This window comes from Pseudophryne corroboree, chromosome 7 (assembly GCF_028390025.1).
Source record: "Pseudophryne corroboree isolate aPseCor3 chromosome 7, aPseCor3.hap2, whole genome shotgun sequence".
Classification (NCBI taxonomy): Eukaryota; Metazoa; Chordata; class Amphibia; order Anura; family Myobatrachidae; genus Pseudophryne; species Pseudophryne corroboree.
This window is the reverse complement of record NC_086450.1, coordinates 330,016,730-330,034,442: the sequence shown is the minus strand read 5'-3', so window position 1 is coordinate 330,034,442 and position 17,713 is coordinate 330,016,730. Positions and strand designations below refer to the sequence as shown.

Here is a 17,713-nt window from a genome sequence, read left to right as displayed (position 1 = left end):
AGGGCTATATGTTTTGTGATCAGTAACTGGGCCTCCTCATGTAAATGCCTCTATTTGTTTGGATTGCTTATAACTATCTGTCACCTACTGAATAATTTGCATGTGACATCCTCTTTGAAAAGTAGGCACATTGACATATTTTGTCCCTGCCTTTTGGAGAACGATCCCAACTGTGATCTCTGAGACATCCACTTCAAGGACAAGAGTCTGGTCAGCATGTGCTGATGTAGTAACTGTTGGGTAAGCCTTTTTTTATTTGAAAAAAAGCCTTTTGCATTGGATTTCTACATGGGAAAACAGGTATCTAAATGATTTGGGCATTATTTTACCACATCTTCAGTAATATTTGGTGAACATATGAATTGTTTTATTGTCTTTACATCTGTGATGTTTTCCCAGTCTTCTTTAGCCCTTGTCTTTCCAAACTCCATTTTTAATCCTTCAGGGACAAAAATATACCCAAAAAACTTGATCATGACAACATAAAATATGCATTTGTTTTCGTTTTAATGTGTTGATGCATTATCCATGTTCTGATGTCATCTTTGTTCTGTGAACAGATAAGAATGTCATCAAAGTAGATCATTACATACTGATCCCTAGTAAAGCAGAATACAACATTCACAAATTACTGAAAGGTAGCTGAAGCAGTAGCTAATCCAAACATCATGTCTAGGTACCGAAACGGCCCACATTGATTGCAAAAAAGCTACTTTCAGTTCATTTCCAGGATGCATTTGGATTAAATTGTAGGCCTGTTTTAAGTCCAGTTTAGAAAATATAGTTCACCAGGAGGATCCACTCCAGCATTTATGAAATCATATCCAGAAACAATGGATGGTTCATTCATCACCTCAGGTGGAGCAATCTTGGTGTTGTATCTTTTTTATGTATTTTAACAAATTCTCTATCAGTGAAGTTGCTCACTGAACCAAGTCCAACAGGGCAAAAGCAATATTTTTTTGGACTGACAATAGAATTACAGCTGTAATGAAAATTACAAGTGAGAAATCTGGCATGTTATTGTAATTCACAAGTGAGAAAACTGGCTTGTACTTTTCTACCCCAAAAGGGTATAAAAGTAGATCACCTGTAGAGAGCACAGTCTGTGCAATATAAATAGAGGTTCAGCTCTCATCTGTTTGCCCTTTTCATTACACAGACAGTGGATGACTTAAACAAATAGGCATATTTATAATGGGTGCAGGGTGTGTGGTGTCCAGGGAGGCCCTGCACCACACACTCTCAGAGTATACTTACTCTCAGAGTATACTTACCTTGTGTCAGCAAGTGGGAAACTCCTTCTCTTTACTCTCTTGTTCACAGAATATCACTGGAAAAATGGTGCCACAGTAGAGTAGTGTCCTGCTTGCTGGCACAAGATCGGAGGTGCCCACTGTTCAGAGGAAGGGGATTGCTGCATATGAGCCTTATCAAATGTAAATACACCCCTGCTTAGACCCTTACTTGTATAAGCTCTGGATCTTCTTCAACTGCCTCAGGGTTGGCTATACTGGAGAAAACAAAAAAAGTACCAGACAACTCTTATCTCTGCTGTCAATCATGTGGCATTCAGTGAGTCAAGAGACAGCACAGATGTATTAATGCAGCTGTCTATGAATTCAACTAAATCTGGAGGATGATCCTAGTCATCTCATCCTTGATGTCATCATTTAGTATCCCTTGTACAGATGATGTTTAGCAGCCATATTCCTGTCCTTTTTCTCAAACCAGTTTTGTAACTCAATTAAGAACTTCAACATGGAGCATTGCTCTTGATGTAGATTGGAAAGGCCTGCTTAAACTCTAGCTTTCTAGTGTGGAACATCTAAAACTTCAGCAAAAACATGCAAGAACAATGACAGGGAATTAATTATTGGATCTTGCATTTCCTGGATATGGTTTGGTAAAAGGGTAGTCCAGGGCATCCTCTTTAATCAAGGCTAGTCTTCTGTCTACTCTATTGACTTGGTGGCATAGGCCCATTTTTATTGAAAGCTGGCATTGCACTATAAATTACCAATATTGAGTCTGGTTTCCCTTGATCTTTCTGATAACACCACTTCTGGATTAAAGCTATGGTCAGTGGTGAAACAATAGTAGGAGATGTTGCTGTAAAATCAGAAAGGCTTGAATTAATTGAATTGGCCTTGGACTCAGTGAGCTGTGTTTGCACTTTCTGTATGGTCATTTAAGGTCAAACTATAGTGGCTCCCAGCAAGAACCCTGTTGGAGACTCAGGGGGAGCTTAGAGATGTACTAAGCTCTGGAGAGTGATAAAGTAGAGAGAGATAACATACCAGCCAATCACCTCTAATTGACATATTTAAATCACAGCCTGTAACATAGTAGTTAGGAGCTGATCGGCTGATACGTTATCACTCTCCACTTTATCACTTTTTCGAGGAGGTGGGAAGATGACCAAACTGAGCATGCTGGGGAAAATCATATGGTGTAAGACTTTTACCAAACAAAGCCATGCTTCCCACACCCACAAGGCTCAAGAAAGGTCTCTCTGATGGGTGTGGTATTGAAGTTCGACCACATTTAGGTCGAAAGTGTCTAGGTCGACCACTATTGGTCGACAGTAAGTAGGTCAAAAGGGATTCCATGTCGACAGGGTCTCTAGGGTGACATGGCCTAGGTTGACTGGTCAAAAGGTCAACATGAGTTTTTAACTCTTTTTGGTGTCTTTTTCGCTGTACAGTGACCAGGAACCCCAATTAGTGCACGGCGTCCCCTCGCATGGTTCGCTTCACTCGCCATGCTTCTGGCAGATTACCATTCCCAATCATAGTCCATGTGGATTGTAAAAAATTAAAAAGAAAAAAAATTTGAAAAACTCATGTCAGTCTTTTGACCTGTCGACCTAGAACATGTCAACCTAGAGACCCTGTCGACCTAGTTACTGTCGACCAATAGTGGTCAACCTAGACACTGTTGACCTAAGTCTTGTCGACCTAGAGATCGGATACCCTCTCTGATATTTTCTTTCTTGCTAAATTCACTCTGGTCTGGTAAATATCAAAGAATAATATTTCTTGTCCAGACCATGATATTTACTTGTTTTAAAGCCATAAATGATTAGCAGGAGATTATGAAACACAGAGCAAGGTGTTATAGTAGCAGCAGACTACAGACAGAAACACAATAATCTGGCAAAGAGGAAGAGGATTGAATTGACTTGAATAGGATGTCAGGAAGCAGAGCCAGAGGAACTGGAACAGTGAATATTAGTCATAAGAACTGAGCTGTACTAAAGGCTAGGAGAGAAAGCTGTTCTATAGCCAAGATAAATCAGTCAGTATCTATGCGTGCTTTCAGCAGCAGCTCTGGGTTGTAATCCTGAAAGGTATATATATTTCAAAGAAAATAAATACGTAAGCAAAGCTTATTATTCAGTTTGTTGTAAACTCAGGGTTGGAAGCAGATATTAAAGATCTAGAAATGGAGAAGGATATGCACCAGCCTGTATGTGAAGGGATAAATAATCCAATAATCTCGTTAGATTTTAAGGACTCAGCAGGAAATGTTTCCTGTTGTCAGGCAAATGTGTCACAGAATCAGCAGATGCAAGCTAATCTATCCAAAGCAAATAGGATTCCAGTTCTGGGGAACATTCCCTAGACATTGGTTTAAGATATTATTGGAAAATGGATGAACAATCAATGGCTAGTTCCACAAGACAATAGAGGCATGATAACAGACATAGGGGCTGATTCATAGGTGGACACTAATAGCACCTGTAGCAGAATTTGTGAGTGGTGGGCCAAGGTGCAAAAATATACATTGGGGCTAGTGATGAGCGGGTTCGGTTCCTCGGAATCTGAAAACCCCCGAACTTCACCCATTTTACACGGGTCCGAGGCATACTCGGATACTCCAGTATTGCTCGGTTAACCCGAGCGCGCCCGAACGTCATCATCCCGCTGTCGGATTCTCGCGAGATTCGGATTCGATATAAGGAGCCGCGCGTCGCCACCATTTTTCACTCGTGCATTGGAAATGATAGTGAGAGGACGTGGCTGGCGTCCTCTCACTTTGTTTTAGAACTTTCAGGGGGCTGCAAATATCTTTATTCTGGGGACCAGCAGTATTATAGGAGGAGTACAGTGCAGAGTTTTGCTGACCAGTGACCACCAGTATTATACGTTCTCTGCCTGAAAAACGCTCCATATCTGTGCTCAGTGTGCTGCATATATCTGTGCTCACACTGCTTTATTGTGGGGACTGGGGACCAGCAGTATTATATAGGAGGAGTACAGTGCAGAGTTTTGCTGACCAGTGACCACCAGTATTATACGTTCTCTGCCTGAAAAACGCTCCATATCTGTGCTGCATTGTAGTATATAGTAGGAGTACTGTACATAATTTTGCTGACCACCAGTATATAATATATAGGAGTACGGTACAGAAGGCCACTGCTCTACCTACCTCTGTGTCGTCAAGTATACTATCCATCCATACCTGTGGTGCATTTCAGTTTTGCACAGTTTGCTGACCACCAGTATATAATATATAGCAGTACGGTACAGTAGGCCACTGCTCTACCTACCTCTGTGTCGTCAAGTATACTATCCATCCATACCTGTGGTGCATTTCAGTTTTGCACAGTTTGCTGATCACCAGTATATAATATATAGCAGTACGGTACAGTAGGCCACTGCTCTACCTACCTCTGTGTCGTCAAGTATACTATCCATCCATACTTGTGGTGCATTTCAGTTTTGCACAGTTTGCTGACCACCAATATATAATATATAGCAGTACGGTACAGTAGGCCACTGCTCTACCTACCTCTGTGTCGTCAAGTATACTATCCATCCATACCTGTGGTGCATTTCAGTTTTGCACAGTTTGCTGACCACCAGTATATAATATATAGCAGTACGGTACAGTAGGCCACTGCTCTACCTACCTCTGTGTCGTCAAGTATACTATCCATCCATACCTGTGGTGCATTTCAGTTTTGCACAGTTTGCTGACCACCAGTATATAATATATAGCAGTACGGTACAGTAGGCAACTGCTCTACCTACCTCTGTGTCGTCATGTATACTATCCATCCATACCTGTGGTGAATTTCAGTTGTGCGCAGTATATATAGTAGTAGGACATTGCTATTGATACTGGCATATAATTCCACACATTAAAAAATGGAGAATAAAAATGTGGAGGGTAAAATAGGGAAAGATCAAGATCCAATTCCACCTCGTGCTGAAGCTGCTGCCACTAGTCATGGCCGAGACGATGAAATGCCATCAACGTCGTCTGCCAAGGCCGATGCCCAATGTCATAGTAGAGAGCATGTAAAATCCAAAACACAAAAGTTCAGTAAAATGACCCAAAAATCAAAATTAAAAGCGTCTGAGGAGAAGCATAAACATGCCAATATGCCATTTACGACACGGAGTGGCAAGGAATGGCTGAGGCCCTGGCCTATGTTCATGGCTAATGGTTCAGCTTCACATGAGGATGGAAGCACTCATCCTCTCGCTAGAAAAATGAAAAGACTTAAGCTGGCAAAAGCACAGCAAAGAACTGTGCGTTCTTCTAAATTACAAATCCCCAAGGAGAGTCCAATTGTGTCGGCTGGATGCCTGACCTTCCCAACACTGGACGGGAAGAGGTGGCACCTTCCACCATTTGCACGCCCCCTGCAAGTGCTGGAAGGAGCACCCGCAGTCCAGTTCCTGATAGTCAAATTGAAGATGTCACTGTTGAAGTACACCAGGATGAGGATATGGGTGTTGCTGGCGCTGAGGAGGAAATTGACAAGGAGGATTCTGATGGTGAGGTGGTTTGTTTAAGTTAGGCACCCGGGGAGACACCTGTTGTCCGTGGGACGAATATGGCCATTGACATCCCTGGTCAAATTACAAAAAAAATCACCTCTTCGGTGTGGAATTATTTTAACACAAATGCGGACAACAGGTGTCAAGCCGTGTGTTGCCTTTGTCAAGCTGTAATAAGTAGGGGTAAGGACGTTAACCACCTCGAAACATCCTCCCTTATACGTCACCTGCAGCGCATTCATCATAAGTCAGTGACAAGTTCAAAAACTTTGGATGACAGCGGAAGCAGTCCACTGACCAGTAAATCCCTTCCTCTTGTAACCAAGCTCCTGCAAACCACACCACCAACTCCCTCAGTGTCAATTTCCTCCTTACACAGGAAAGCCAATAGTCCTGCAGGCCATGTCACTGTCAAGTCTAACGAGTCCTCTCCTGCCTGGGATTCCTCCGATGCATCCTTGAGTGTAACGCCTACTGCTGCTGGCGCTGCTGTTGTTGCTGCTGGGAGTCGATGGTCATCCCAGAGGGGAAGTCGTAAGACCACTTTTACTACTTCCACCAAGCAATTGACTGTCCAACAGTCCTTTGCGAGGAAGATGAAATATCACAGCAGTCATCCTGCTGCAAAGCGGATAACTGAGGCCTTGGCAGCCTGGGCGGTGAGAAACGTGTTTCCATTATCCACCGTTAATTCACAGGCAACTACAGACTTGATTGAGGTACTGTGTCCCCGGTACCAAATACCATCTAGGTTCCATTTCTCTAGGCAGGCGATACTGAAAATGTACACAGACCTCAGAAAAAGAGTCACCAGTGTCCTAAAAAATGCAGTTGTACCCAATGTCCACTTTACCACGGACATGTGGACAAGTGGAGCAGGGCAGACTCAGGACTATATGACTGTGACAGCCCACTGGGTAGATGTATTGCCTCCCGCAGCAAGAACAGCAGCGGCGGCACCAGTAGCAGCATCTCGCAAACGCCAACTCGTTCCTAGGCAGGCTACGCTTTGTATCACCGCTTTCCAGAAGAGGCACACAGCTGACAACCTCTTACGGAAACTGAGGAACATCATCGCAGAATGGCTTACCCCAAATGGACTCTCCTGGGGATTTGTTACATCGGACAACGCCAGCAATTTTGTGCGTGCATTACATCTGGGCAAATTCCAGCACGTCCCATGTTTTGCACATACATTGAATTTGGTGGTGCAGAATAATTTAAAAAACGACAGGGGCGTGCAAGAGATGCTGTCGGTGGCCCGAAGAATTGCGGCCCACTCTCGGCATTCAGCCACCGCGTGCCGAAGACTGGAGCACCAGCAAACACTCCTGAACCTGCCCTGCCATCATCTGAAGCAAGAGGTGGTAACGAGGTGGAATTCCACCCTCTACATGCTTCAGAGGATGGAGGAGCAGCAAAAGGCCATTCAAGCCTATACATCTGCCTACGATATAGGCAAAGGAGGGGGAATGCACCTGACTCAAGCGCAGTGGAGAATGATTTCAACGTTGTGCAAGGTTCTGCAACCCTTTGAACTTGCCACACGTGAAGTCAGTTCAGACACTGCCAGCCTGAGTCAGGTCATTCCCCTCATCAGGCTTTTGCAGAAGAAGCTGGAGACATTGAAGGAGGAGCTTTAACAAAGCGATTCCGCTAGGCATATGGGACTTGTGGATGGAGCCCTTAATTCGCTTAACCAGGATTCATTGGTGGTCAATCTGTTGAAATCAGAGCACTACATTTTGGCCACCGTGCTCAATCCTAGATTTAAAACCTACGTTGTATCTCTCTTTCCGGCAGACACAAGTCTGCAGAGGTTCAAAGACCTGCTGGTGAGAAAATTGTCAAGTCAAGCGGAACGTGACCCGTCAACAGCTCCTCCTTCACATTCTCCCGCAACTGGGGGTGCGAGGAAAAGGCTAAGAATTCCGAGCCCACCCGCTGGCGGTGATGCAGGGCAGTCTGGAGCGAGTGCTGACATCTGGTCCGGACTGAAGGACCTGCCAACGATTACTGACATGTCGTCTACTGTCACTGCATATGATTCTCTCACCATTGAAAGAATGGTGGAGGATTATATGAGTGACCGCATACAAGTAGGCACGTCAGACAGTCCGTACATGTACTGGCAGGAAAAAGAGGCAATTTGGAGGCCCTTGCAGAAACTGGCTTTATTTTACCTAAGTTGCCCATCCTCCAGTGTGTACTCCGAAAGAGTGTTTAGTGCAGCCGCTCACCTTGTCAGCAATCGGCGTACGAGGTTACTTCCAGAAAATGTGGAGAAGATGATATTCATTAAAATTAATTATAATCAATTCCTCCATGGAGACATTCACCAGCAATTGCCTCCAGAAAGTACACAGGGACCTGAGATGGTGGATTCCAGTGGGGACAAATTAATAATCTGTGAGGAGGGGGATGTACACAGTGAAAGGGGTGAGGAATCGGACGATGAGGAGGAGGTGGACATCTTGCCTCTGTAGAGCCAGTTTGTGCAAGGAGAAATTGATTGCTTCTTTTTTGGTGGGGGCCCAAACCAACCAGTCATTTCAGTCACAGTTGTGTGGCAGACCCTGTCGCTGAAATGATGGGTTTGTTAAAGTGTGCATGTCCTGTTTATACAACATAAGGGTGGGTGGGAGGGCCCAAGGACAATTCCATCTTGCACCTCTTTTTTCTTTCATTTTTCTTTGCATCATGTGCTGTTTGGGGACTATTTTTTTGAAGTGCAATCCTGCCTGACACTGCAGTGCCACTCCTAGATAGGCCAGGTGTTTGTGTCGGCCACTTGTGTCGCTTAGCTTAGCCATCCAGCGACCTTGGTGCACCTCTTTTTTTCTTTGCATCATGTGCTGTTTGGGGACTATTTTTTTGAAGTGCCATCCTGTCTGACACTGCAGTGCCACTCCTAGATGGGCCAGGTGTTTGTGTCGGCCACTTGGGTCGCTTAGCTTAGTCACACAGCTACCTCATTTCGCCTCTTTTTTTCTTTGCATCATGTGCTGTTTGGGGACTATTTTTTTGAAGTGCCATCCTGTCTGACACTGCAGTGCCACTCCTAGATGGGCCAGGTGTTTGTGTCGGCCAATTGGGTCGCTTAGCTTAGTCATCCAGCGACCTCGGTGCAAATTTTAGGACTAAAAATAATATTGTGAGGTGTGAGGTGTTCAGAATAGACTGCAAATGAGTGGATATTATGGTTATTGAGGTTAATAATAATACTATGGGATCAAAATGACCCCCAAATTCTATGATTTAAGCTGTTTTTGAGGGGTTTTTGTAAAAAAACACCTGAATCCAAAACACACCCGAATCGAAAAAAAAAATTCAGGGAGGTTTTGCCAAAACGCGTCCGAATCCAAAACACAGCCGCGGAATCGAATCCAAAACCAAAACACAAAACCCGAAAAATGTCCGGTGCACATCACTAATTGGGGCCCACCTCCTCTCACCCACCCCAAGTTCAAAATATGCCAGGGAGCAGCAGTGAGTGGCAGAGAGAGGAACAGAGTGACAGGGAGAGGTGACAGGTAACATGGAGAGGCAGTGGGTGACCGGGGGAGGGTGACAGGACTACAATCACATAGTCCTGCACACAGTCATGTGCTGTGTGGAGAACAGGGGGATGCACCTTGGTGGAGGTTGATGTTTAAAGAAGAGTATACTACTACTACTCTTACTACCCTCCAGGGATGCCTCATATGCCCTATCATTGGGGTGGGGAAAAAGACAAAGAGAAGTCTGTACTGTTGACGCACTTGAGACAGAGATGATAATATACTAAAAAGTAACCTTTATTAGATATGTATTAAAATGAGATGTACATATATATGTTTTATCCCAAACTCGCAGTGAAACAAGGTTTAAAATCACAAAACAAACATATAAGTGAATACAGAAAATAAAGAGATGTGGATGAAAGATTAAAAGGCGTGTCCACATGTGATTCCTTAAAATGCCACCTTCACAAAATTATCCTGTATGTGACCAGGTTGTTGATGTAAACAATTCTACGTTATGTGGTGTTGTTAGTGACACAGTTATGACACTGACCAATTACTGATGTAAATAATTCTATAATGTGGTGTTATTGGTGACACAGTTATGAAACTGACCAATCATGAGGGATCACTATATCTCTATGTCCCTTAAAACTATATTCCCAATTATATCTCCACAGACGGATACATTCAATATATATAATGTGAAGAATGGATCTTCAAACTTGGGATGTTTTATATTTATTGTTATCCCGACAGAGGAAAGTTGCTCCAATTCAATTATATGGTCTATTTATTTGATAGAGTACTTACAAGTGAGGTGGCTATAGAGAATGTGGCAATTCCAGTGGTCAAATATGGCCCTCTTCCTTTGTAATATTGATCAGACCCTTATCGGTCTGATTTCAATAGGATCGATGTTGCTTTCCCTAGAGATATAGCAATCTCAAATCTACTGGGAAGCATATGTAATTACTGAGACAGCTTGCTTTGTCTAATTCCGTGTCAACTATTCTTGACAGGTAGAGTTGCTTAGAGGAATGTAGCAATTCCAGTTATCCTACATAGCACTCTTCCTTTATAAGTATAAACGGTACTGCTTTCTTAAGAGGTGAATACCTACCTGTCAAGAATAGTTGACACGGAATTAGACAAAGCAAGCTTTCTCAGTAATTACATATGCTTCCCAGTAGATTTGAGATTGCTATATCTCTAGGGAAAGCAACATCGATCCTATTGAAATCAGACCGATAAGGGTCTGATCAATATTACAAAGGAAGAGGGCTATATTTGACCACTGGAATTGCCACATTCTCTATAGCCACCTCACTTGTAAGTACTCTATCAAATAAAGAGACCACATAATTGAATTGGAGCAACTTTCCTCTGTCGGGATAACAATAAATATAAAATATCCCAAGTTTGAAGATCCATTCTTCACATTATATATATTGAATGTATCCGTCTGTGGAAAAATAATTGGGAATATAGTTTTAAGGGACATAGAGATATAGTGATCCCTCATGATTGGTCAGTTTCATAACTGTGTCACCAATAACACCACATTATAGAATTATTTACATCAGTAATTGGTCAGTGTCATAACTGTGTCACTAACAACACCACATAACGTAGAATTGTTTACATCAACAACCTGGTCACATACAGGATAATTTTGTGAAGGTGGCATTTTAAGGAATCACACGTGGACACGCCTTTTAATCTTTCATCCACATCTCTTTATTTTCTGTATTCACTTATATGTTTGTTTTGTGATTTTAAACCTTGTTTCACTGCGAGTTTGGGATAAAACATATATATGTACATCTCATTTTAATACATATCTAATAAAGGTTACTTTTTAGTATATTATCATCTCTGTCTCAAGTGCGTCAACAGTACAGACTTCTCTTTGTCTTTTTCCCCACCCCATTTCTAGTTTACAATTACTGTAGTTGACTGCACCCCCTCCTATATAGAATAATATTTTCTGTTATTAAGAAGAAGGGTTTTTTTTGCCAAGTGGGTTTATGGTGACGAAAAACATACACCCGCAATATATTAGTACGAAACTGAGTGTGCAGATACTATATCTGTTCATATGCCCTATCCCAAGATAGCCACCAAGATCACTATTGAGAATGTGCAGGGGTCATCTTACTTCTTTACTGTATAATACTACTGTATGTAATGTCATGGTGAAAGACACAAGTCTCCTGCTTAGCTCCTATAAGAGATCTGGTTAACACCTGCCATAAAGCTGTTCCAGCATCCCTGAACTGCTACCCATTTGAGATATACACTCACCGTCTGGTGAGCTGCCTTTAATTCACAGACACGCAGCAGGACTTCCCTACCAGTCCAGCTCAGATGGCAAACTGATGCTCCTGCTGCTCACACACACACACACACACACACACACACACACACACACACACACACACACACTGTCTCCCCGCCTCCTTGGGGTAAAGGGCAGGCTTTCAGACAGTGGGGCCCACCCTGCTCTCTTCGCTGAGCAAGACATCTGACTTTGCTTAAAATGGTTGTGCAGTGGCCCAGGGGTAAACTAATTTCTGGTCTGGGCAGCAGGGGGCCCCTTAGTCTACTGGGCCCCAGGTGCAATGCACCTGCTGCACCAATGGTAGTTCTGCCTCTGAGTATCACCACCACTGCCTCTTTGTATGCAGTGGCTGTGAAAAATGATGCAAAAGCCTCAGGAGGTCTCTTAAACCACTTAACTATATACAGCTGTAGCTGCGATCGCTCCTTATTAGGCGTGACCACGTGCACGTCTGGGGCGCATGCGCGTTTTAATGGGAATGCCAACTGCTACAGCTAGGCGCAGGTGTGCCTAGCCACACCGGAAGGGCACATTCAGCGCAGATGTAGCCACGATGAGCATGGCTACATCTGTACATATGGATTTGGTGGGGCTTTTACAGAAGGTCTAAAGATTAAGATAAAGGCAATCACTACCAGCACAGTAGAATCACTTCACTACAATATGCCAGAAATATGTCACCAAAAATATATATTATGTCAATGATAATGCTCAGCAAGATGTGTTATGCCAAAAATAATAACCAGTAGATTAAATATGAGGGGTGTGCAAAGTTTCTGGATGCAGAAAAAGTATTATATTAACAAACAAAGTGAACATTCATTTTTTTCAAAGTATTCCCCAGAGGAGTCTATGCAAAGTTGCATGCACTCAAACCATTTGGTGAAGCAGCTGAACCAGTCTGAAGCAGGTATGTCTTCTACCTGCTGAATGAAGGTCTCCACTACAACATCTGGTGACTGAAAATGAATCCCACGAATCTTGCGATTGACTGTCTGTACTGTACAGCAGATGACCAAGCTTCTGGATGCATTGATGGTCCAGAAAATCCATCACTTTCCTGGACTTGTGGGCAGGTGCATTGTTGTGATGAAGAAGGTCACCGCAACTGCGAGTTCTTGGAAGGCGCCTGGAAATGGCTTCCAGTACTTGTGGCAGGCATTGGTTGGTGTACCAGTCCCCAGAAGCTGCACTGCTGCATGAGTGGTACATTAGCTACATGACCTGCCTTGGCCACAAAAACAGTCACCATCTGCTTGGCCGTGCTGCTCTCAAGTCTGAACTTCTGTGGCAGCACATATCAAACTAGGGGGCCACTGGTCGAATTGATGTTTGCTCTGTAGATCAAGGATTCATTGCCACAGATGATACCACAGACAGAGTTTGAACGACCGCCATCAAATCTGGCCAACATGTTGCAGCACCAAAGCACCCAAGCCTCCTTCTGTTCTCGCGTCAGCTGATGGGGCATCCAGCGTGCAGAAACATTGCTAATGCCAAGCTTTTCATTGAGTATTAAACGGATGAGTCCCAATGAGATCTTTATCTCCATCTGTATCTGGGCCATAAAAACCCTGGCATCCACTTCAACAATGGCCCGCATGGTAGCAAAGTTGTCCTCAGTGATGGCGGACAAGGGGCCATCCCTTGTGTCAAAAGTCTGTAAACAAGTCCATCACAGTGGTTTGGGGCGGTGCTTCCTCCCCAAAAGCAGCTAGTAATAGGTCAAAATCCTCTTGCTGTCGCAGACCACTTTTGTAGTCTTAGAAGACCATGGCTCTCCAGTGGTCTATGTTAAGTACTATAACAAGTTTGTGAAAGATGTGATCATGCTGACTTCTTCAGTGTGCATTGCTGCTTATATACTATTCTTTGCCTTTGCATGTCTTAAGAACTTTAGTCAGAGATTACAGTTCACAACCAATCAGATTGTGGGCCAGATGGAATGCCGCCTGAGTTCAGCGGCCGTGCAGGATGCCGGCCAAATTTGGAAACATTTTTAAAGGGACAATCACTTACAAGGCATGTTTTTTCCTTGAAAGTGATTTGCTCCTTTAAAAAAAACATCTGTGTTTGATCGACATCCCACCCGGCCCCCGAACTTGTGCGGCATTACATCCGGCCCTGTATCTACTCTACCTATGCACTGTGCACACCCCATATATATAATCTTAGACACCACTTTTTGCCTGAAGGAAGTTAGAACTTCTCCTGATTTACCATAGGAATTAATGCTTTAGGGAATCCTGACAAAAGATTAAACTCTGAAACGTTTGATAACGTTGAACTGCAGTGGCTAGCAGTCTCTCGATGTGCATAAAAAGTCCGCTGAGTGCAGCCTGTACTTGTATACCTGTAATTACCTTTAGGAAAAGGAAAAAAAGGAGCGCCTAATAGCGTAGATGAAGCTATAAATCATGCTACTCTCCTAATTTGGTGAGTGTACTGTGCAGGTGCATAGTAATGTGAAAATAAAAAAGGGAACTTTTCTGCTTATATTTTTGCGAGCTTCTTCGGTCACAGGACCAACCACAGAATTCAGCATATAGAGGAAAAAATGATATAATATGTGTGCACTGGCATATAAAATTGCACTGTATTAAGAACCATTAAAAACACAATTACTTCAGCATGGGAAGTTTCTCAGATGTACCTGAGATTATCCCATGGATGTGTGCTACCTATCATTTGTTTTTATGCTCCCTGTGTAAAATAAATATTGAACCTTTTGTGTTTGTCCTGTGTGTCTTAAAAATGCTTAGTTCAAAAGCAGAGCAACGTGTCAATGTAACATTTTTAGTTAAACTGAATAAAACGCCACCCCGAATCTTTCGTTATGCTAACCAAGGTTTACAGGGCCAGGGCCGGATTAAAAATGGGGCGGATGGAGCTGCAGCTCCAGGCCAACCATTGAAAATAGGCCCACAGAGTTCCCTGCAGTGCAGGCAGTGCTGATAGGAATTTTTTTTCCTGTCACCACGACCAGTCCAGCTTACTCCCCACCCGGCCACCCGATCACCTGCATACCACAGTGTCCAGCGGGCCGATGGAAGCCCCTCCTACATCAGACGCAGAGACAGTTGAAGCCCCGCCTCCCGGACTTGTCATAAGATCTGTCTTCAGGACTCGTCATAAGCCCCGCCTCCCGGACTCGACAAGCCCCGCCTTCCCACCCATGTGAAGCTCTGCCTCCTGCAGCTATCTGAAGCTCCGTACAAGGTCCCATCATAAACCCCACCTCCCGGACCCGCCATAAGCCCTGCCCCCATCTGAAGCCCCGCCTCCCAGACCCATCAAATGCTTAGTTTCTCTCAGAACTTTTGAAGTCATTTTTTAAGCATGAACTCTGGGGGAGTTGATATGTGACACCCGGAAGTAGTATGGGTGCAGGATGGTTGTGGTTCTGCTCAGATGATAGGGATGAGTAAATGAAGTCAACTTCAGAGCAATAATACTAAAGTTTCAAATGAGGTTTCGATTTATTATGTGTGACAATGGAGTTAATTCGATAGATACTCTCAACGAGTACAATATGTGTACATAAAATCAGTATAAAAGCTTACAAAATGAATTCAAATTAAAACACACAATTAGCGCAGGAACTGGATGATAGCTGTTGTGTCTCAGTCTGCGTCGTGTTCCTGCAAACGGGTTAGCTTTTCTACACACTTCCCTGAACTATGCCAACTCTTCCATACTAAAGTAAATACCGGCTGCTAGGTATAGTGAACCGCTAGTTAATCTTGTAATTCAAGCTTTAGACTAATATAAACACAACATTCAATATATAATGAACCATAAAATATACAGGTTGCAATGACATCAGGTCATACAATAAATTCCCTTTCTACCTGTACCAGGGTATGCATGCAAATCGCTTTAAGTCGGTAAGGTAAGGAGTCCCCTAGAGCACGTGCACGGCTGAATGAGTATTGAGAGCTCTCTTATTGTTTTTCACCAGGGTTAAGTAGCAAACAAAGGTTAACTGTTCCTGAATGGTATGGTGATGCAACCTATCATATGAATTAGCGCTGCTCCTGGTAAAACTAACTTGCTGCAAGTCAAACAGCTCTTCCTGGCTGACTAATTACAGGGTTTATAGTCAATAAAAGCTCCAGATTCTCATTGACTGTCTCTAATCTGTAGTCTCACTTACACAGTCTTTACATTTGATACTTTGTAGCTCCTTGCCTGTAACTGCTCCAACTATGCTGTCAAGATGTAGTGGCTGTATAGCGTAAAAATCCTGTAAACTGGGACTTTATCAGTGCTACAGTTGCAGTGTAAGTGATGATACAGGGTGGTGCAAGGTGTTTTATCACAGACCTTTTCTCTGGTACCAGTCACAATGGCCAGTCTCTCTGGCTGCCTCCGAATGGCTGCTGATTTAACCACTGATTTGCTGAGGAGAAGGGTCTTATCCTCAGAGCGCCATTAATTAAGTGTACATCTCCGGGGCAGGCCCGCCTCTGTACTGCCTCTACTCTTAGCAGGTATATGTATCACCACCCAGCTCTCTTGCTGGCCTGCTGCTGCTGCCTCCTGGTCCACTTCTTGGCATGACTACACCTGCTAGGACACGATAGACACCAGGGGTATCACCGGTAACCCCACTGCCAGTTTCAGCACAAACAACCACAGGTCCAGCACCATAGGTCACCGGGGAAACCTTGCAGCGCAGCTCTGCTCCCCTGCACTGAGGACCAACTGCCACTAACTGTCAGTCCAGCCTCTTTTATCTCCTTCTGTCCCATGAGCCTCCACTGCTGCTAGGGACCATGTGATGCTGATACTACCCACTGTCACCAATACAAATTAAGCATGCAGTACAGGACACATTGTACACTATTGCTTTACATAAATACACACAAACTGATGGTACTCTTAGTGGGGTGCCACAGATAGACTATTTAGTCCTATTCCAAGGGATTTAAAATGCAGCACACAGGGGTCGCAGCTTTTCTTGTATACATGCTGCGCCCCCTGACCCCATTTCTGCTCCTCCCCCTGTGCTCTGCTGCTCTTTTTCCCAGCCTAACGTGACGGAAACAACTGAAGAGAAAGGCAGCGCCAGGCGGTAGGGGAGGGAGGTAAGCATGTAGAAGTGCCCGGAGCGGTAGGAGGGCATTTAGCGCCACGTGTAAGCTTAGTACATCCCGCCCATTGTGGGCTTCGGCCAGTCTCTCCACCTATTTCTCTGCCTCCCACTCCAAACTGTAACTCTACCCCCTCCCCACCTGTGACTGCCCCCTTCTCTCTACCTGTGCTTCCACCTCCCTCTTCACATGTGTCTCTGTCATCTTCACTACCTGTGTTTCTGCCCCTCTTGCCACCTGAAACTTCCTACTTGTGCCTTTGCCTCATTTACCACTTGTGTCATTGCCCCTGTGCCTCTGCTTCCCTCCCCACCTGCGTCTCTGCCCTCTACTTGTGTCCCTTCCCCCTTCACCACCTATGTCTCTGCCCCTTCTCCACCTATATCTCTGCTTTCTCTCTACCAGTGTTTCCACCTGCCTCACCACCTGTGCCTCTGCCTTCTCTCTAATTGCACTTCCACTACCCTCATCAAATGCATCTCTGCCTCCCTCCCCACCTGTCTCTGCCCCCTTTCCATTTGTATTTCTGCCCCCTTTCCATCTGTATCTCTGCCCCCTTTCCATCTGTGTCTGAAATGTAAACAATTGCCACATTATTGTTATTAATCTGCTAAACTTATAATGTGGCAACTGTTTACATTTCAGCTAATTTTATTATTGGTGGAGGTGTATCACGTGATCGGGCCCCGTTGCGCTGGCAGGCAACGGGACGCTGAACTGGATATCAGACGCTGCATAGCGTACGTCGCCGATGGTGACGTCATTGGGAGGCGTCCGGACCTTGGGTAAGTGATAGAATACTGGAACCCTACGCTTTTGGTTACATATGTAGTTATACTCCTCTTTACATATGGTCCCTTTTTTAAGAGCTCCATTCAAAGTGATCTGTCGTTCTTCCTTATATTTTTCAGTTGGATTCGAAGTTAGTTGTTCATAAGTGGTCTCATCATTAATCTGCCTACTAGCTTCATGTAG

The 17,713-nt window shown here is 44.1% G+C and overlaps 1 long non-coding RNA gene across 1 annotated transcript; it reads right to left on the bottom strand.

Annotated features, from left to right (window-relative positions):
• Positions 1–345: 345 nt before the first annotated feature.
• On the bottom strand, positions 346–16,518 carry LOC134945198 (uncharacterized). Its single transcript, XR_010182067.1, has 3 exons — positions 15,969–16,518; positions 1,278–1,513; positions 346–550 (listed from the first exon to the last, which is right to left on the bottom strand). It is a non-coding gene; the product is annotated as an uncharacterized LOC134945198 (long non-coding RNA).
• Positions 16,519–17,713: the final 1,195 nt, after the last annotated feature.